The following is a 22912-nucleotide window of genomic DNA, read 5'->3' as shown; positions in this document are numbered from 1 at the left end:
TGGAATAAATGATAACTGAAACCCTCAGCTGCCGACAGGTGTTGTTGATATACCTCGATGTGGACAGCTGAAAATGTGTGCCCCGACCGGGACTCAAACCCGGGATCTCCTGGATGGGCAAATGTCTATAAGGTACTTTACATATGTAGAATTGTGGACAGTTGGGGATGCGAGTCTCACGGGAAGCGTGCATGGGATAAGTCCCTGCAGTCGCGCTATTCATCTGTGTCCTCGGTGGCTCAGATGGATAGAGCGTCTGCCATGTAAGCAGGAGATCCCGGGTTCGAGTCCCGGTCGGGGCACACATTTTCAGCTGTCCACATCGAGGTATATCAACAACACCTGTCGGCAGCTGAGAGTTCCAGTTAGTCATCAATTATTTTTCTATTTCAGGAACTTTTGGGGGGACAATTAAATGACAGGCAGGTAATATTAAGGGGATCGTAATAACCTTCGGAAGTGACCAACGGTCACAATGAAACCATGTGTAGCACTGAGTTGAAATACTTGCGAGTGCTAGTACTAAGTTGAAATACTTCCGAGTGCTAAAGTTAAGCTGAATTACTGGCGTGTGTACTATAAGTTGGAAATACTTAAGAAATGACGTGTGCAGGACTTGAAATTAGAGACGAGCACTTCCACATGGTGAGTACTGTGTGAGTCTCAATCTGTGTATGAGACAAATTGATAAAGAGAAGTACTCGTCCAAGGTATCAGTTGAGGACTCGCGTGTTTGACGAATATGATCTTAATATTACCTTTGCGTGTTATGTTTCCGAGTGACGCTAGATTCAAACTCTAATACTCTGAGAGAGAAGCAAGGTGAGTCAGCCGTCAATCTAGCAACGCCACTTGGCTTGCATTGCACGGGAAGACGTGCATATATCCTCCAGAGTTCGTAATAGGAAAGAAAAGTTACGAAGTGGGGCAATGTCGTGTGAAACTGGGATGAATACTAATTTGAAGTGGGAAAGCTGAAAGTGAAGTGATTCTAACGTTGTGACTATTCTTTGTGATGTATTCTATGTTGCCAGTGTGGTGTATTTCATGTAATTTAAGTATGTGTGGTTTGCATGGGAGAGTAGCAAGATAGGTTCAGAGGCAGTGGGTTATGCATGTTCCTTTTTGTCCCGCTCGGTCTGGAGTAAATTTTCGTGATGATGGGTGTGAGCGTCGAAGTGTGAGATATAGCAAAAGATCCACCATCCCATCCAGAAAGTGCACTGTAGCGTTAGATAATTTCGAGACCATAAGATAGAGAATCACCAATGTAAAGCCATGCCCACTGGGCGGAGTTTCTCATGTGTAATTGTTGTATAAAATGTAATGGTGTGTTTAGGTTATCTTTGAATCATAATAGAATTTATCGGAATAAAAAAGATAGTGCAAAGAAAAAGATTGGTGGCCTTGTTCTTCGAATAGTGTGTAGTCATGATATCCAGAATTTTTAATTTGTGCGCCACTCATATTCAGTGCGATGGCCACGTGTTGGTCAAAGCCGTTAGGTGAGAAAGAAAATGTGGTATTGCCAGAGCGTAGTGACCAATCAGAGTTGTGTAAATTACTAATAGTCAGGCATGCGTTATCCGTTTCCTTTGCATAATATTCAAACAGGAGAATAATTTGCACCTTAATTGTGGTTACTAGAGCTCATAATCAGTCATTGACGTTACTCGAGAAATAAGAATAAATCCACTCGCTTGGCAGATCACTCATCTTGCAGGCCTGACTGCTTAATGCCACAGTATGAGCAAGGCATGTGGGTGCCTCTCAATGTGCATGACTGCAAAATGAGGAAGCAATGTTCTTCGAAATAGAACAGCGACACATCTGCTACCCAGTCACTGTCGAAGATGAGATAAACTGTATAGATCAAAGCCTTCAGATGGTTGTTTGGAAACACTCTACAATGCCACAAACTCTTCCAGTTTCCATATGTTGCAATGTCTTCCACGTTTTTGTCAATGAGAAACATCATCTACCATCCCGTGTGTCGTAGGAGCTGCATAGTCTGCACCAAGCAGTGTTCAGCTTTCTGTGAGAGCCAATGGATCGAAGCATGTTATGTCAGTATAGACATCGAAGTCATGGTGTGAGAAAACAAAGCGATGGCAGTGTACAATGCTGTAGTAATACACTGTTTGGGTGTGTTATAGCTGGAAAACAATGTATTAAACTGCTTATGAAAGAACAACACAGGAACCCCTCTCTTGTGACTGATAGTCTGTGGGATGTGGTCTTTCTCCAGTACTGGAGACAAAACTTTACACAGGTCTGTGCAAGCGACTTCGACCACTGGGCACCTGCTCCAATGGAGTGATACATATATAAGTAACATGATTGATGTCAACACACAGAGGGTATTTGCTTTTCGATATATCACAGTAAAACGTTAAAGGAAGCTATATTACAAGGAGTAGTATGGCTGTTAAAGTTTGAATGCAGATAGTTTCTTGACAGTTTCTTACCTACTCTGGATATTACAAAATAAAGATGAGGAGTGCTCTCAAAGGTAATAATTGATTGTATAGATGCTGATCTGTATCGGTATTTCATATGTCTGAAATGATGTAATGCCCATGTGCCATGCTCACAAACGACACCAATTTTCCTCATAAAACTAATAGAAATCGGCTGTGTCTATTCTCATGGAATCATGACTGTATTTATTATTACCTTCACGACTGCATATATTAAAAATAGGTGTTACCACAATTCCTGTGTTATTTCATACTTCATAGCTTCTAATTATAAAGTAGATACCAAGTGAATTATAGGCCATTGTGCAACTTAGAAATGATAGTGTTTTTCTTGACATGTGAGTAGATTGCGGTAAACATGCTATGCTGTCATGATCAAATTGCATATGACACTAGAACACAACTGCTGTTGTGAATGATTATGTGCTGGATGACAGAAATTTTAGATAGAGGTTGCTAGAGGCGAGTTATGGAGCGAAAAAGTGTCAAATGTCATCACACATACAGTATTTGTTTTCAATGTCTTACAGGAATCCTACAGGGTTCTCTACTAGGTGACATTAGGAGGTTGAGTTACAAGACATGCTCTCACCATTTGTTTCACAAATGCCATTGTGATATAGCATTGCATTGGTAAAACAGGACCTGTCGTAATGTATGAAGCAACAACGTCCTCTAGAATTAGAGCTTGTTGTTTTTGAACATAAAATGATTGTTTTCTAACATACTCCCCCAGTCGTTATGACCCGTCCTTACCACTTGCCATGCATGGAGATATCTGCCAGAAGTAAGTGCCTGTGAACCTAGACCCCGCAAGGTAAGGAGATACCAGATGAAGTCATGATTAGACATCAGAGTAACACCTGTCATACATGCCCTAAAATATTTCAGTGAGGAAGGGTTAGTCTCTACTCTAGGACACACAAACAACTGTTACCTGTACTAAATCTTTTTATTACAGAATCACCATACACATTGGGTTTAACTTTGCAGTTGGTGACATTGGAACACCCTTTATAATTATGAAGAGTCTGACAATGAATTCACAAACTAAATGAAATTAATCGTGATAAACATGAACACATAACAGCCTTTCAAAAGCGTTCCTACATAAGAAAAGAAGCCCTAGCGTAAGTTATTATACAATGATCACAAAATAATGTACCTTCCAAAATATTACACTCAGAACACTTCAATATGCCCTATTGTCTATGCTATTTTATCTGGACAGTGATGTATATTTACCAATACATTTCTCGACTTTTAATTCCTATGAACAAACATGCAATACGTGATAGCATGGACACGCGGGAATGAGAAGAGAATACATAACACAACTCCAATCTCCAATAGAACTGAAGTGCACTGACAGGCTAGTGACTCCCTTACTGAACGCCTGAGCAAATGCAATATTTACCATGCTTTGTAGTCAGCTGCTGTGGTCGGCAATGGCGTATGATGGCGGCGGCGTCGAAGCTGCGCGGTCCTGTAAACCCCGACACTATTCTGGCCTTGACTGTATCAGAGTCGGAAACTGCCCTGAGTTTTTGTGAGGCGAAAATCTGTGTTTTTCTCTAGCTAAACTATTAGCAGTGTCCACTCGCTCTGGCTTAACGACGTGTACACCGCTGTCCTCTTTAATTTTTCTGCAGAACGTAACTAACTCATTTCCAAGTCCATAACCTCTACTCCAGAGATTACGACATTTTCGAACCCTGTGAATGTAAGTGTTCACAAAGAAGCTCTTCTAGGCTGGCAGAAGAGCACGTGTTCCGTCTACACACGGCCATGAAGAGACGTCTCCTTCTTCCCATGGCCCTGGTCTGTATATCTTTTTTGTCCCCCCACTGTACCTGGTGTTCATCCCCTACCACAAGTCGTAGCGGCCAATGGTGATTGTGGTATGACTTGCGTCGTTTCTTGGCCCAATGAAGCTTGAGAAGCGTATTGGGAGTGGAAACTATTTTCCTTCTGGCCTCTTTTTTGCTTTTTAGAAAGGAAACATAGCGAAAATGTTTTTCATGCTTTTCAAAGACCTCTAGTTGTGATTCTGAAAGCATCCCTTTCCACGTGGACCCCTGCTTTGTAAGATTCTTTTTCTGTTGCATCCAGGTATGATTCAGAGAAGCTCGTTTACTGGCTTATTGTTAACTAATGGTACCTGCCTCCCCACTGCAAAGGGTCGAAGGTTTATGACCCCTCTTGAAATGCGTTCCGTGTTCTACTTCTCTTGGCGGCTGGGAACTCCGTGCGTCCACTTCAGTTCAAAATGATTGCGTTACTACGTGATTACTAACAGGCAAAGTTGGGAATGCTTGTTAGTATCGAGTTCATGTTGGCTACGTATGAAATATTACTCTCTGTACTATGCAAATTAGTATCACTTTACCTGAAGTAGGGCAAGTGTGGTACCAAACTCCTCAGTTTGATGAGCAGATTACGTTTCTAAATTGAAAATAGTACAGGGTGATTCAAAAAGAATACCACAACTTTAAAAATGTGTATTTAATGAAAGAAACATAATATAACCTTCTGTTATACATCATTACAAAGAGTATTTAAAAAGGTTTTTTTTCACTCAAAAACAAGTTCAGAGATGTTCAATATGGCCCCCTCCAGACACACGAGCAATATCAACCCGATACTCCATCTCGTTCCACACTCTCTGTAGCATATCAGGCGTAACAGTTTGGATAGCTGCTGTTATTTCTCGTTTCAAATCATCAATGGCGGCTGGGAGAGGTGGCCGAAACACCATATCCTTAACATACCCCCATAAGAAAAAATCGCAGGGGGTAAGATCAGGGCTTCTTGGAGGGCAGTGATGAAGTGCTCTGTCACGGGCTGCCTGGCGGCCGATCCATCGCCTCGAGTAGTTGACGTTCAGGTAGTTACGGACAGATAAGTGCCAATGTGGCGGCGCTCCATCCTGCTGAAATATGAATTGTTGTGCTTCTTGTTCGAGCTGAGGGAACAGCCAATTCTCTAACATCTCCAGATACTGTAGTCCAGTTACAGTAACACCTTCGAAGAAAAAGGGACCAAAAACTTTATTGGCTGAAATGGCGAACAAATGTACAACTAAATGAAACTTTATAGCTCCCTTAATTCGCCGACAGATAGTGCTTAGCTCTGCCTTTTGTCGTTGCAGAGTTTTAAATTCCTTAAGTTGTGGTATTCTTTTTGAATCACTCTGTATATTAAGGGCAGAATTATACCGCCACCTTACAGCTGTTTGTCCGACATGTAAGCAAATGGTGTGAAAGGCTTCATTCAGTAATGTTATTTCACATGTATGAAATGTTTGTAACACACACGTGCATGACAATAGTCTTACAGACACTGATTTGAGCGTGAGGGATGTTCTCAGGCCGTGTAATTTGTCCACCAAGCTGAAAGAAATTGCTTAACATAAATGTTTTTTCCTCGGGTTTTAAATTCCCGCTTCTTCTTTAGTCCGACGATGGTTTCGAAATAACGAGGACATTCTGCAGTGATTGGTAGTGTTCGCAGCAAAATACTATAAGTTTTTTTATTTTACGCAGGGTGGAGATGTATAGGAGATGTGTAGCCTGACATTTGCAGTTTGGTCATCTGTAAACGGCGGTGGTGTGGTAGGTTTTTTTTCGTTTTATTGGATATCACAAAATAACAGGAGATGGGGGAGAGAGAGATGCAAATTGTATCATGCAGCCAAACGTAAAACCTATACTGATTTTTCTCATATAACTTAAAGAAAAGCGACTGCACCTTTTTTCATGGAAGGAGGATATTTATTATTTTCGCAACTGCTTTCTTTTTCTTAATAGATGCTCGTTTTTAGGAGGTGCGTTGACATTGAGGTGAGAGTAGATCTAATTTCGCTGGTTCCTACTGCACATCAAGGAGAATGCACACTCAACATTCACCCCTCTTCCCCACTGCACTCTTTTGGGATGACGATTTTCCCTAGTTACCATTGATAGTGACTGCTGTTTTTTTTTCAACACAATTTCGAAATGTCATTAGAAGTGTGAAGCATTTTCCATCAGTTGTGGTTGCATCTATTGGATTCGATTATCTGGGCTGCATGGTGATTGTCGAGCAATACAGGGGGAGGCATCTGTAGCGAACTCTGGTGTCAAACAATGATAGATACAAAACTTCCTGGCAGATTAAAACTGTGTGCCCGACCGAGACTCGAACTCGGGACCTTTGCCTTTCGCGGGCAAGTGCTCTACCAACTGAGCTACCGAAGCACGACTCACGCCCGGTACTCACAGCTTTACTTCTGCCAGTACCTCGCCTCCTACCTTCCAAACTTTACAGAAGCTCTCCTGCGAACTGTAAAGTTTGGAAGGTAGGAGGCGAGGTACTGGCAGAAGTAAAGCTGTGAGTACCGGGCGTGAGTCGTGCTTCGGTAGCTCAGTTGGTAGAGCACTTGCCCGCGAAAGGCAAAGGTCCCGAGTTCGAGTCTCGGTCGGGCACACAGTTTTAATCTGCCAGGAAGTTTCATATCAGCGCACACTCCGCTGCAGAGTGAAAATCTCATTCTGGAATGATAGATACAGGTCATCTGAATGTTTACAGGTAGTACACTTATTATTGAACTCCTCTCTGTCCAACACCAGCATCTCGTCAGTTGAACAAAACTCTCGCCATTTTGCTGCCAGCTTGTAGGTGAAGGGTAGAGTTGAGTATGTCTGCCACTAGTTTCGAGTGGTATTGAGAAGGATAACACCAGCTAAATGGCATCGTTAATTTTTCAGCTGTATAGTGATATTATGCGCTCCTTGTGTAGCGCTGTGCATATAGCTGTGTAATTAGGACAGATCTGTATGATTAATTACGTAATTAGGACCGATGTTTACTTCAGTTTCCTAACCAAAATAAATACAGTACGCTTACCTAACCGTCCTGTCCTGCATCTCAACACATTCCATGTATTTGGTGGGGCATTTGGGCTCTCTGTTCAGAAGAACCAGGGTTCTGGTCCTGGAAATGGCATCTCCATTTTTAATTTACCGCCAATTCCTTGGGGGGGGGGGGGGGGGGGGACGTCATCAGAGCCCTGGGACAAAGAAATTTCTGCAAAAATTCGAAATTTCCGCCAACAGGGTGGGTGGGGGGAGGGGGAGGAGAGAGTTGCAGATGGGTCAGAGACCCATGTGCTGTCCGGGAAAAACATATGACGTATATTAGAACAAATAAGCCCTCAGTCACAAATATTAAGTCAAAATTGACCAGGCTTCGAAGTTACTATGAGCGTCGTCTTCAGAATTATTAATGTATTGTATAACTAACATGTTTTAGAACAGTTAGTCTAATTCTGAAGACGACGCTCATAGTAGTGTCGAAACCTGGTCAATTTCGACTTATTATTTGTGACCGAGGGCTTATTTGTTCTAATATAATTCTGACACGGTCACTGAACCTTAGCATCTATGTTCAAAGTTTTACATATGACGTAATTTGTGGGTGGGGGTTGGGGGGGGGGGGGGGTTGGGATGGGGGGTAATTAATTGATCAGTTTAATTAACTTTCATATTAGTTTGATTTCAAAGTTGCACCTGTGCCACCCTTATCCCATTAATAGCGATCCTCCTTATGTATGGTCGACATAATCGACTGTAATCTTGATGATGAGTATTCCTGATATTGTGTTCTGTCAGTCAGTCCAGCATCAGTCCACTGTCACATCTGAGTGCCCCTCAAGTCTGGATGTTGCATGATTCGACCAACAGACCAAAGGCAGGCCAGCATGAGGCCATTTTGAAACTCTGTCAGGTGCTGATAACTCTGTCTCACATGAATGTACATCATCTCCGTGTCCTTTCCAGTAGCCACAGTGGGTCACTCAACATCTAACCCTGTTCACGCCCTTCGTACACCGTAGCAGGCCTGGTAACAACACTAATGCAGACGGGTGGCCATGTTACCTGTCACCCCTAATTGCAACTCTACATCATTTACATAGCCCCCCATGGTGTCTAAGTGTACAAAATTGCATTGACATCCAACCCAGTCCTCTGGATGCTTGAATTTTTTGTCAGGAAGCGTAATTCTAACATTTTAATAACTTCAGTCTTTATCTGTCATAATTCATACAATTACATACTTGTTTCAATTAGTAAAATACGTCTTTGAGCCAGTTGAATACCTGTGAAATAGCTCTGTATGATCGTACCTTCGTTTATATCCGATAATGCGCTACTGTATCCGACGCCAACACAAATCTAGGAAAACGGTTCTGCCAATTCACCTACATCTACTTTCTGCAGAATTTCTTTTCATGTGAGTAATTTTTCTTAAGTTCGTTCTAGTTGTCTGAGAGAAGCTTATTTTCCTACAAAAGCCTCTAAGCGTCATCATGATGGGAAAATAGTGTGCTCTAGGAACCACCAACAGACTTCAATGATAAGTCACCTCTTCTGTGCATTCGTTATTTTAGACTTTTTGCCCACGAGACTGTCTTTGTGCTCTTCTCCATTTATAGGGGACTGGAAGCTGCACGAGAGACTTTCCATACAAATGAACTCGGGAAGGAGCTAATACTGCATCGTATTCAGTGCACATCTACCCTTTCAAACTTTCCACATTTCAAAGGTGCAGGCTCCTAGCACTATGGGACTTAACATCTGAGGTCATCAGCCCCTAGACTTAGTACTTAAAACTAACTACCCTAAGGACATCACACACATCCATGCCCGAGGCAGGATTCGAACCTGCGACCATAGCAGCAGCGCGGCTCCGGACTGAAGCGCCTAGAACCGCCCGGCCACAGCGGCCAGCTCAAAGGTCCAGGAAAAAAAGCTAGAGTGGATATGGTAGTGAAGTTGCACCATATATTAAAGTGTCTCAAAGAATTTAGTTAATAATCATCAACACACCCTCTACATGTTAACCTTTGTAGCACGAATAATATCGAGTCTGTATTCAATTTATTGCCATGTTCTTCGTCACATGTCCTCTGTCACTGTTTTAATTGCATCATTGAAGAGACGACTTAACTCTAGAATATCATCCGCTTTGGTATCATAAACATGGTCCTTCACGAGTCCCCAGAAGAAGAAATCCTGCGGATTAAAGTCGGGGAGAACGTAGTGACTAAGCAGTGGGTCCTCCACGTCCGATCCAGTGATTGGGAAATTTCGTATCTAGGATCTTGCGAACAACCGTTGACCAATTCAGCGGAGCTCTATCTTTTTGAAAGATGATTCTGGGCTGCAAGTCTTGTAACTGTTGATATGCAAACTGCCAAAAAACGCCCAGATTGAAAATTGGACGTCAATATTTCCTTGGAAAGTTGGCCACTGATTCTGCTGTGGTGCGCATACACAAACTCTGAGTCTGAGATGATATTATCGCAAGAAGTACCGAGCAAACAGTCGTTGAGAGAAACTGGAAGTAGTCGGACGCAGCCTGCAGTACAGAAAGGCCCACGACAGATGAGGTCGCAGCCTGCCGTGACCCGCTAGTAGTGCCGGAGGAGACTTTGGTATTAATTGAGGAGTTCTGGTAATTTACCTTTTTGCCGCACATAGCTACTGCTTGCTTGTGCACCGGAGGGATTATGTCAGATTTCTGTTTGCATACATTGCATCTTTGTTGAGTACAGGTCGTGACTATTGATTATAGGCATTGCGGAATAATTAAAATTGTTGCCAATCTACCTACCGAAGAAAAGGAGAGGTCCAAGTAAAGTTAGTCAGTGTATAAATTGTCAATTTTAGGAATATAGTAAATTACAAGTTTTTAATTGTTTCTTTCATTTTTTTACACTACTGGTACTGATCATTCAATTTCTGTACAAAAAAAATGGCAGTAGCTGTATCAGTAGTTGCGACCATGCATTGTACTCTGCATGGATCGCAGTATTTCCCTTGAAGTATTTTAGCGTATTGTTGGATGCAGAATATTCGCGCAGCGGCAAGACAGGATAAGTTGTCTGTTGCGTGCAGGAGCGTTATTTTATTAATTATTAGGAGATGTTAAGAAATAATTTTATAATTGCGGTCGGATGCAAGAGAATTTGATTCCTCATGATTTATGGGAATAGTTACAAATTTATCATTTTTTATCAATCAGAATACTAATATTATCAGAGATAGAGCTTCACACGTTTCCGTACGAGTTTCACCAAACAATAATAATTACAAACATAGAATTAAACAATTTTCAAGATACACTGAGGCATTGACTTTGTAAAGAACTGTGGTAGAATCCCGCCACTTATTGGCCCGCACCAGACGTTCAGTTTAGGGCTGTCACAGACATGTTCAAGGATAGTGTGCGGATGCTGTGAGTTCCAAAGCCGAACATTAGGTCGACTAAAAGGTTGCCTCATCGGAGAGTAAACGCCTTTCCAAGAGTCTGAAATCCCTGTCAGTACGCTGCATCATATCCACAGCAAATTGTTGTCCTCATGTTTGTCGCTCAGCATCAGATGTTGTAGAATATGCAGTTCGTAAGCGTACAAAAGAAGGTGTAGGTGTACTAAACGATGCAATACTGCTCGGGGTACATGAAGTTGCGTAGCTACCTGGCGAATTGACTTACATGGACTTCTAAGAAGTAACTTATATTGTCCATGTTGGACTAGTTTTGAAGAAACTGCGACTGTTTCGACAATAAATGTTCAAATAAAACAGTTGTACATTTTTGTAGCAAAATGAAACCAAAATAAATAATTATCTGCATCCAACTGGTACAGATGTAACAAGATATCGCTGTTTTCCACCTGAAGATGAGAGTATAAACTCTTGAAACGTTTCGCCGGGTAAAACAAAAAGTGACTGACAGCGATAAATGATTTTATTTGAAATGACGTACACCGTCTGGACGTTTCCGAACACTTTCGGTTGCCAGAAACTTACGATACCATCCCTTAATTGTTTCACATCAGGTGAGTTGCATCCATACAGCCTACGACAATTTCTTTGCGCAGTAATCCGCGATGTGGTTCTGAAAACCACTGTACTGCGTGAGCGCGCTTCTGTGGAGTCACCATTTTCACTTCGTGAGATCACGCTGCACAGAGGTGACAACGGTTGGCACGTGTGAAGCGGCAATATTAATTCCTTGAGATGCTCTGCCATATGGTGCAATTTCATTATCATATACACTGTAGGATCTTTTTTTTCATAAGCCTTTGAAATATGAGCTGTTTGAAACGGATACTTGTACTTTGAATTTCGTCATGGACAGATTTTTTTCCTTTGAGCGTTTTTCATTGACTTTCAGTACTTGGGCTGCTTATTTCTGTACTTATAATGAGGTATAGTTCACGCTCTATGCTCATAGGAAATGAAGCAGTCTCACCACAATTACGAGGTGCGACAATAAAGCAATGAGACTGATGTGGTTGCTCACCGTTTTAGTCAGGTTTAGTGTTGTCTCCTTCAAAGTAGTTCCCTTCTGATTGCACACACTTCTTCCAGCGCTTCTGCCACTGATGGTAACATTTCTGTAACTCATCTTCTGTAATATCCTCCAAGACCTTCGTCACAGCCTTTTGGACATATTGCGTTGTTTGAAAATGGTGTCCCTTACCGCCGTTTTGAGTCTTGGAAATAGAAAAAAGTCGCACGGAGCGATATCTGGTGAATAAGGTGGCTGTGGTAGTACTGAAATTTGTTTTGAGGTTAAAAATTGCTGTACTGACAGAGCAGTATGGGATGGCGCATTATCGTGATGCAGAATCCAATTATCAGCAATGTTAGCACGGACACGAAGAACTCTTTTACAAAGTCTTTTTAAAAGTTATTTGTAGTAATATTGGTTAACTGTTTGTCCAGGAGGCACCCACTCTTTATAAACAATTCCCTTGGAATCAAAGAAGCACACAAGCATGCATTTCACTTTTGACTTTGACATGCGAGCTTTTCTTGCTCTGGCTGATCCCTTTGAGCACCACTGAGAACTTTGACGTTTTGTCTCTGGATCGTACCGAAAAAACCAACTTTCATCACCTGTGATAACACGGCTCAACAATTTTGGATTGATTTCCGTTTGCTCTAACAGTCCGGCTGCCACATTTTTCCGTGTTTCTCGCTGTTGTCATGTGAGATTTTTGGGGACCATTTTTGCACAAATCTTTCTCATACCAAGATCTTCAGTTATTATTAGACGAACTGTTTCTCGACTGATGTTCAGTTCTTCTGCAATCATTTTCACGGATAATCTTCGATCAGATCGTACGAGTTCCCTGGACAAGTTGTCATCCGTCCGTGAGGTTGATGGACGTCCACTGCGGTCTTCATCTTCAACATTCGTTCTGCCTTCACTAAACATTTCATGCCAACGAAAAACTTGAGCTCTTGACATAACCTCCTCTGCAAAAGCCTTCTGAAGCTTACCGTAAGTTGTCGTCGCGTTTTCACCCAATTTAACGCAAAAAGAAATGGCATACCTACTACTACTACAACTACTACTACTACGTGATCAGGCCCAGTGGACAGCACGCATCTACAAGTTTCCTCCTCCACTGTATTCTGTCCAATGCTGCTATCCGCCATTCGTCCATATCTATTGACACTTGGTTTAAATCTTCATGGAGTCCATCCCTCCAACGCTTCTTGGGTCTCCCTGGCGGTCTCTTTCCTGTAGGTGTGAAATCCAGGAGCTTCCGAGGCCATCTGTGATCCTCCATCCGGGCCACATGGCCAGCCCACTGCATTCGTTTGGCTTTGACAGTTCCTGCTATGTTGGGCTGCTGGTATAGTTCCTCAAGCTCTTGGTTGTATCTGATCCTCCATTCCCCTGTATCTGCATCCAGAACTGAGCTGAAGATCTTCCGAAGCACTTTTCTCTCAAAAACAAGGAGCTTATGGAAGTCCTGTTTCCGGATACTCCATGTCTCACGGCCATATAGAACAACAGGCTGGATCAGGGTTTTGTACAGTCGAATCTTGAACAGTCTGGAGAGATATTTGGACCGAAGCAGTTGTGCTAGGCTGTGGTAAGGTCGGTTTCCCGCTTGTATTCTGGCATTGATCTCTGCTTCACATGACGAGTTCTCAGTGAAAAGTGCCCCTAGGTATTTGAATTCTTGCACTCCCTTGTAGGAATGGTCTCCAACCTGCAGTGATTGTAGATGATCAGCAGTCTGGTGGCATACCGTTGCGCAGTATTATGCGGTTCCATTTCCGTGACGAGAGACACAAACATGTGTTAACTTATTACAGCACAACTCACGACTGAACAGTTGCATCGATGTGCCTCTTGGACTAGAAGCAGCTTATAGACCAAGGTCAAAGACATTGCGCCTATGCAAGCCTACAGGGTTGCCATATCTTGCAAAGAAAATCAATTACTTTATTGTCGCACCTCGTAAGTTCAGGGGGTCTAGTACAGGGCCAGAAAGTCAACTGTTTCTTTAAAGTCGTCAGGAAAGAATTCTGCACCTTTTTTTGCTAATGACGCCAGAATCTTTGTAATCTGAAGACGTTGCTAACCTCGAGAGTGCGACTCCTGTTTATCGGCTTTATGAAATCGGCACGCGTCTTAAACGCATAATCTCCATCTGAAAGAGGGGCGTATGGCAGAGACTACACTTGTCTGCCTCCATGGACTACCTTGAAGTGTGACTGGAAAGTTTCTGAAAAAGAATTAACTCTGAGAACTGGGGAGTTACGCGCTTTTTATGTAAGCGGTGATGGGCATTTCGAGTACACTTCACTGGCATCTCTGACACTTGAACTGTCGCTCTCCAAATTGGCTAATATCTGTCCTCTGAAAACCTGGACTACTCAACCTACAGATAACATGGGAAATACACAAGTATTTAGGGCAAGGCACCTTGCACGCTTCGCCCAGTCTGTCGGTGCTGATTAGTAGGGTAACACCATGGCTGAAAAGACGAGCAACAGGTAAGTAACTTTCATTTTCTCCGTGTAAAAGTCATCGCGTCGTCCTCCATCTCTTCGTTTCTTTTGTTAATTTTTTCAACGCTACAAAAACACTATAGTGGACTTCCCCTAAAATCTGTCTCTTGCTGGTAAAGCGCGGACGTATCTCATTTCATCTTCTCATAAAAGTACCGGTGGCGGACATTGAAATCTGGCAACGGTCGCTCCACAATAGATTAACAACGACCATGCCGATTATTTACACAGCTGACAGCTCGCGTACTCCGTGCACCAGTGCCCTGCGCCATGTAGACTGCTGCGTCTTCCGTATCATTGTTTCTAAAGTTTGTTGACAGCTGCGTCGAGGGCAAAACTCTTATCTCGGTTAGCAAGATTCATCGACACTCGTATCTCAGTTGCCCGCTAAGGATGCTGTCACAGCAATTTTTAACTGAGCAGTTGTCAGGCGTCATTTCGAAACAGAACATTGCTTGTCTGCTAGCCTGAGCTCGGTCAGTAGAGATTTACTTCCTTGTCCTAATCTTGCATCGCATATAAGATCAGTGTAACATAGGGAGACGCAGTACTGTTTCTTCGACGTAAAATATTCCACATTCACACAGAACTGGTGTGAACAAAGTACGATGATACTTTTCAAGCGACCCAAAGGCACAGCTTACGAAAAAGTACGTATTTGGTTTCGAAAAGACGTCTGTATAAGGAGACAGCCTGCGATACGACGGCACTTGGGCGGAAGATGGAAAGAATGTGAGGCACTAATGGTAAAGGAAGGTATAGACTTCAAGCCAATTTACCTGGATGTTCAAAATGTCTACTTTCAAGCGACAGCGATCAATAGCACGACACAAAATGGTGAAATAATATACATAGATCACTAAATAACCGGATGACAAAAAAACAACTCTACAGATTAGCGATTGCGGTACGTAACCCTAAATTGATAATGGGAGATTTTAACACCCACCACTTAAAAAAATGGTTCAAATGGCTCTGAGCACTATGGGACTTAACATCTGTGGTCATCAGTCCCCTAGAACTTAGAACTACTTAAACCTAACTAACCTAAGGACATCACACACATCCATGCCCGAGGCAGGATTCGAACCTGCGACCGTAGCGGTCACGCGGTTCCAGACTGAAGCGCCTAGAACCGCAAGGCCACACCGGCCGGCAACGCACCACTTAAGTTGGAAAGAAGACGGTTTCGGGAGAATCACAGCAGAATTCTTTAAAAAAGGAAGTTTAGACCCACCAAATAGTGGATCACCCACGAAGATCATCTAACCTTGCCACACAATTTACATGGAACGTCATACAAGAAACACTGGCCTCAGGTTCTCTCTTCTTTATAGGTAAATGAAAAATCAGATGCCTAAAGTATCAAATGTAGCGGCTTTCCCCTGATACAAAGGGAAAGTTAAGAGAGGTGACTGGCAGAAATCTACCGGTAAAAAAAACTGGCAGTAGAAATGCAAAAAAACTTGGAAATGCTGCTGATCCATATAAGAACTATGCTTCATACAACGGAAGAGCAGCAACAAAGGGGATCTCTCAGAATAAGCCTTTCACATCAAGGAGTTAAACCTCGCCTGCATTGTTGGAAAGTTGGTTGCTAGAAGAAAAGAATCGCGAAACATTGAAATAGTACAAAAGGATGAAATGTCTCAATGTGCGCCATACAGTTGGCTCTATTGAGCTGCCTTCAGCCTTTATATATTTATTTTCATCTCTTCTGATCGGTACATCTGTGCCTTCGGTTCTGCGGAGAAGGATGAGCATCAGAGTGCTTCGTGAGACAGCCACAGTGGCACCTTATAGAAAAATACTGTCATTTCTCACTTTACCCTTTACATTTCATACATCTATTGAAATATTAAGTGTATATATAATCCTGCGTTTCCTTTTCCTTACTGTTTATTACGTTTCTGTGTGATATTTCTGTGCTTCCATTTTCCATTCCGTATTCGTCTGCTAGAGAGAGTCTGTGTGAATGTCTGTGTGTGGTGCTCCCATACACTTTGGTTCTTGGGCATGGATTCTTTGAGTGGTAGTGGCAGTTTAGGCAAAATTTGTTTAGAGACGAAGTAGTGTTCTGCTGGGCCAAAGAGACATTAGGGGAGGTTGGTCAGCAGCTACTGTTTAAGTTGTAATAGATAGCCGGAACGTAATTTCTCTGTCCCTTTCGTCTACTACCTGGGGGTCTCTGTCCTGTAGCATGGAACAACACTGTTCGCTGGGTCATTGTAAGGTGAAGATTTCTGTGCTGGTCATCTCTTATAATTTAAGTTAGGTACTTGCAATGTGTAAGGATTTTGTTGAAGTGCTAATATGTTCCTTAGACGTATAACTGTGGTAAATAATAGAGGAGTATCTATGTCAGTTCTGGAGTGCGACGATGATTATTAACATTTCAGTCATTTAACGCAATTCTTTGTCTTAGCAGTGCTTAGTGATGGGAGAGCGCTTTGTTCAACCCCTGCCTTGTTTCTGTTAATGTGAATCTGAAAGTGTGAATGTGCGTGTGTGAGTGTTATCCGTTGTTAGTTTAGAATTCTTTTTCTGTGTCTTAATTTTAAATTCAATTCGTGAGTTCGGTGTTTCTTTGTGTTGGCTAGCTAAACTAGAACACGTCCTTTCCTGCCATGTGGAGAGCTTTCAACTCAGCTCTCCTATTTATTCAAGCGTGCTGTTTAAATTGAATTCCTAATCGAATCAGGATTTGCTTTTATCCTATATATTTCTCTATGTTGCGTACCTCCGAGATGAAGAATTCCTATACAGGCAACCGATCACATGGACGATCAGTGAAGTTAACGTTTCTCTGGTTCTTCGTGTTTCTAACTGGTTTACAAATTTTTACGTTCTTTTCCTTATGTGTGTGTATTGTGAATGAATGTGAGTGGGCACCAGAGACTTTTTCCACAGGTCAAGAAATAGTTATTGAAGCAGTTACTGTGTCATACGTACAAGGTTAGGCATTCCTACAGTGATTTCCACTGTGTGTAATTGATGTTCATACATGAACTCATCCGTGAAATAAATGTTAACTGGCCATTAAATTGTGTTCGTAACGTTACTTATGAAACCCGTCCAACATTTAGTCTGGCTCCCTCAGAGTCATCTCCTTTTACTAACTGGTTCTTTTTGATATTTCATTTGATATTCATACGAAAGTTTTAGCTTGAATCCAACGTAATACTACTCACGGAGGTAACATCCCAGTGATTCCGAGCAAACATAGTTGATTTAACTATTATTCAGTCCACAAATTAATTGATTGTGGCTTACTCCATTCAAACGAGCATTGGGCTTGCTTTCCATCTGACCATTCTAAGGCGATGTGTAGCTTAGCTTGAATGGATATCATTCAAGGAGAGCCATGGAAGGAATCCTGGACGAGTGCAAACGAAAACAAAGAGGATATTCAAACAAGAAAAGAGAGATGAGTGGATAAATTTTGTGAGGGTCTCGGTGGTCAAACACCGTCATCATTGGTACGGGAAGAAGCTAAGATGATTTAGTGATCACAATATGCTCATCATAATTCACCTTCTCGTTTTGAAGACATCGCCGAAGAATTTGTTAAATGAACTGCCCTGGACTCAACGGAAATATTATTAAGCGACACAGAAGACGAATGAGATCGCTATTGAATACCTAATTCCCGATCGATGAATTAAATAGAGCACTGTCGTCTTCGTTAAATGCGTTCCCAGGACAGGATAATATTCATTGCCCAGTCCTTTATCACATAGTCGCTAAAGGTAGGGAATTACTGTGCACAATATTAAATGAAATTTGGGGGAAGAGAACATCACAGGAAGAAGTGAAATCAGTATGCGTTATCCCAATAGGGAAACAAGAAAAACTCTATAAGATGAAGTTGTACAAATCTGTAACGCTACCATTAAAACACTTGAGAGGATGGTAGATCACAAAGTGGAACTATACAGAAGTAGATTTCCAAGCTCGCAAGAAGGTTCAGAAAAAGGTGTGGCATTAGTGAAACATTACTGAATTGGTGAAAAACTCTCAGGTTCCCACCTGGGTGGCAGCGTCAAAATACCGTGACGTTTAGACGAGTGTCATACTCATTGTCTTCTGGCGAAGTGTCGAGATACGCGGATGCTGTGATATTTATACTAGTGGAGTGCCTCCCTCCACCTGGCTACGGGCAGCAATATACTGTCCGGATGGTGGAGGGGGGGGGGGGGGAGGGGGACTGGGTGAGGCTCCAGTAGTGGGTGTAGCAGGAGCTGCGTTCGCATTTCTGTGTGGGCATTCGGAGCTCGTCTTGCGAGCTGGACGCTGCTGGTCGCGTTCTCGTCGTATTGCCACTAACGCGAGATCCCACACCCCCCTTAGTTGGTACCCTTCTTCGCCGTCGTGGATTCTTTTATGACTCTGTCACAACCAGAGGCGCCTGTAGTCAGGGCACCAGCGACACCATGCCTGTGCGGACTGCCGAAAATACACAAGGAAGGGGTACTACCAATTCACTCAATTACGGTCTGGCCAAACATCTGAGCCGGCCGGTGTGGCCGAGTGGTTCTAGGCGCTTCAGTCTTGAACCACACGACCGCTACGGCCGCAGGTTCGAATTCTGCCTCGGTCATGGATGTGAGTGATGTCCTTAGGTTAGTTAGGTTCAAGTAGTTCTAAGTTCTAGGGGACTGATGACTTCAGATGTTAAGTGCCATACAGCAGAGACATTTGAACCATTTGAACCAAACATCTGGCGACAATTCTAAGACCCTTTGTGGAACACTGTAGCCGTCATGTTAAGAAATCAGTCGATTACGTGAAAATACTTAAGCAACATGCACTGACGACTACCTACTTCATGTTCAACAGAGAGTTTTATGAGCAGATGGATGGAGCGGCCATGGAATCCCCACTGGTTCCAGGAATCTCAGACCTCTACATGAAACGCTTTGAGAAGGTGGCTCTTCAAACCGCTCACCAGAAACGAAAGTACTTCTTCCGCTACGTCGACGATACTTTTGTGGTATCGGACCATGGCAGAGAAGCAAAGGACGAGTTTCTGGACCACTTTAACAGCATCCATCATAACATTGCTTTCACTACGGCAGTAGAGAGAAAGGCTGTCTCCTTTTCCTGGACGCACCAACAAGAAGAAGGCGAAAGGTACCATAGGCCATTCAGTATACAGGAATAAGATTGAATCATCCAGTGCAATGGGAGACAGTGCTGACACCCCGGTAGATAAGGCGCACGTCGTCTGTGATAGAAAGCTTCCTGGACGAACTACAACACTTGAAGAACGTTTTCCGCAAAAATGGGTACAGTGATAAGCGATTAGTAGGGCCTTCAAGAAGAGACAAGACGCTGGAAATCGGGAAGAGGAAGAGGAAGACAAGAAACTCGCTTTCCTTTCGTCCCTGGGACAGCTCTTAGCCAAAACTGCAATCCTAATCGAAAAATCCAACATAAAAACCGTCATCCGATAGCTGCCGAAGACGAAAGAGTGACTTAGCACTGAGTAAGGGCCACTAAAAATGAACATACCAGCAATATACAGCATCGCTTAAGAATGTGGCCAACAGCACAATGGAAAAACGCAGCGTTGTATTTCGTAACGCTACGGGGCATGTGCGACTTGTTGACTACCAGAACACAGGTGCTTCGCCGAGCATCTGGCTACTGGGACACGGTCATAAAGGAATTCACTGAAATACGGGTTCACGACAATCTTGCCAGCAGAGACGAAGGATACCCACTAAGTGCTGCATGGAATGAGGTGTTAACGGCAATACGACGAGAGCGCGACCACCACCGCCCAACTGGCAAGATGCGGCCGGAAACCCCATACACAGAGGCGAACGGGGTACCCGCTACCATTACCACACGCAGCCTCAACCCCCACTCTGTCCACCGGACGGACCGTATACGGCCGCCCGTATCGAGGTGGAGAAGGGCACTCACCAAGTACAGATATCACAGCATCCGCATATCTCGACACTTCGCCAGAAGATGACAAGTATAACTCTCGTCGAAACGTTGCGATATTTTAATACTGCCTCCCGGATGAAAAACCGAGTGCTTGCCATCAACAGTCTCCGCGGGAAGAGCCTACATTCAGCTATTACTGAAACTGGTGACACGTAGCTAATTATGCTATAGAAAAAATTATATTAATGAGCGTAGTAGCAAAGGTCACACCAATATTCAAGAAAGGAAAAAGAAGTAACCCGTTGGATTACAGACCCCTATCACTGACCTCAATTTGTAGTAGCATTTTGGAGCATATACAGTACTCGAATATTATGAATACCTTGAAGAAAATAACTTATTGATACATAACCAACACGGATTCAGAAGATATCGTTATTGTGCAACACAGCTAGCTCTTTATTCCCATGAAGTAATGAGTGCTGTCGACAATGGATCTCAGATCGATTCCATATTCCTACACTGCTGGCCATTAAAATTGCTACACCACGAAGATGACGCGCTACAGACGCGAAATTTAACCGACAGGAAGAAGATGCTGTGATATGCAAATGATTAGCTTTTCAGAGGATTCACACAAGGTTGGTGCCGGTGGCGACACCTACAATGTGCTGACATGAGGAAATTTTCCCACCGATTTCTCATACACAAGCATCGGTTGACCGGCGTTGCCTGGTGAAACGTTGTTGTGATGCCTCGTGTAAGGAGGAGAAATGCGTACCATCACGTTTCCGACTTTGATAAAGGTCGGATTGTAGCCTATCGCGTTTGCGGTTTATCGTATCGCGACACTGCTGCTCGCGTTGTTTGAGATCCAATGACTGTTAGCAAAATATGGAATCGGTGTTTTCAGGAGGGTAATACGGAACGCCGTGCTGGATCCCAACGGCCTCGTATCACTACCAGTCGAGATGACAGACATCTTATCCGCATGACTGTAACGGATCGTGCAGCCACGTCTCGATCCCTGAGTCAACAGATGGGGACGTTTGCAAGACAACAACCATCTGCACGAACAGTTCGACGACGTTTGCAGCAGCATGGATTATCGGAGACCATGGCTGCGGTTACCCTTGACGGTGCATCACAGACAGGAGTGTCTGCGATGGTGTACTCAATGACGAACCTGGGTGCTCCAATGCCAAAACGTCATTTTTTCGGATGAATCCAGGTTCTGTTTACCGCATCATGATGATAACATCCGTGTTTGGCGACATCGCGGTGAACGCACATTGGAAGCGTGTATTAGTCATTACCATACTAGCATATCACCCGGCGTGATGGTATGGGGTGCCATTGGTTACACATGTCGGTCACCTCTTGTTCGCATTGACGTCATTTTGAACAGTGGACGTCACATTTCAGAAGTGTCACGACCCGTGGCTCTACCCTTCATTCGATCGCTGCGAAACCCTACATTTCAGCAGGATAATGCACGACCGCATGTTGCAGGTTCTGTACGGGCCTTTCTCGATACAGAAAATGTTCGACTGCTGCCCTGGCCAGCACATTCTCCAGATCTCTCACCAACTGAAAACGTCTGGTCAATGGTGGCCGAGCAACTGGCTCGTCACAGTACGCCAGTCACTACTCTTGATGAACTGCGGTGTCGTGTTGAAGCTGCATGGGCAGCTGTACCTGTACACGCCATCCAAGCTCTGTTTGACTCAATGCCCAGGCGTATCTAGGCCGTTATTACAGCCAGAGGTGGTTGTTCTGGCTACTGATTTCTCAGGATCTATGCACCCAAATTGCGTGAAAATGTAATCACATGTCAGTTCTAGTATAATATATTTGTGCAATGAATACCGGTTTACCATCTGATTTCTTCTGGTGTAGCAATTTTAATGGCCAGTAGTGTAAATCGACGCCCATGGGCGTCTCTCTTCAGGGCTCCAAAAATACTGAAATCGCATGGGGTGGGATCCGTACAGTACTGATAACGTGTGAGGGCTTTCCAGTGTAAGCCCTCATCTTTCCAAGATTGTTTCGACTACGCTGCAGACGTTTCGCTGGGAAGCCCTTACACCTACTCTATACAGCCCCGGCCTCTGAGAGTGCCAGCCGTTTCTCAGTGCTTTTGCCAGGGAACTCGTTTTGGCGAGATTCCTCTCACTTGGTTTGATGATTCACCACCTATGGCTTTATCTTTCTTATTTTTTTCAGGTCTAGATTCAATTATGTGACACAACGAGGCTTATTAAAAACCACTTATCAGACTTCAGGAGTAACATATAAAGCACAATGTATAGTATAAAATCAAATATTACTGAAGCAAGCGTTCAATTTCGTGAGGCCATGAATCAAGAAGTACATTTGTCTTACTGCGCCACTACGATAAAAGACGTTTGGAGCTAGGAGCTGCGCTACAAATCATCGCACACTACACTCTAAAACTATTCTTTGATGAGTTTATTTATATCATTCTGTTTATACTGAAATGGTTCACTCGAGCGGTGGACCATTGCCATGTGTGTGTCATGCTGGCGGTCAGCAGTGATGAGTGGTATCTGCCTACCACACTTATGTGCTCAACACACGAACCATATGCAAACTGATGTAAGCCATACATTGCCTTAACCCAGCAAACTTCTAATCACAATAATCAAA

The 22912-nt window shown here is 43.3% G+C and overlaps 1 non-coding gene across 1 annotated transcript; it reads left to right on the top strand.

Moving 5' to 3' along the window:
* Positions 1–228: 228 nt before the first annotated feature.
* On the top strand, positions 229–302 carry Trnat-ugu. The gene has a single exon. It is a non-coding gene; the product is annotated as a tRNA-Thr (tRNA).
* Positions 303–22912: the final 22610 nt, after the last annotated feature.

This window comes from Schistocerca americana, chromosome 5, assembly GCF_021461395.2.
Source record: "Schistocerca americana isolate TAMUIC-IGC-003095 chromosome 5, iqSchAmer2.1, whole genome shotgun sequence".
Taxonomy (NCBI): Eukaryota; Metazoa; Arthropoda; class Insecta; order Orthoptera; family Acrididae; genus Schistocerca; species Schistocerca americana.
This window is presented reverse-complemented; position numbering and strand designations above follow the sequence as displayed.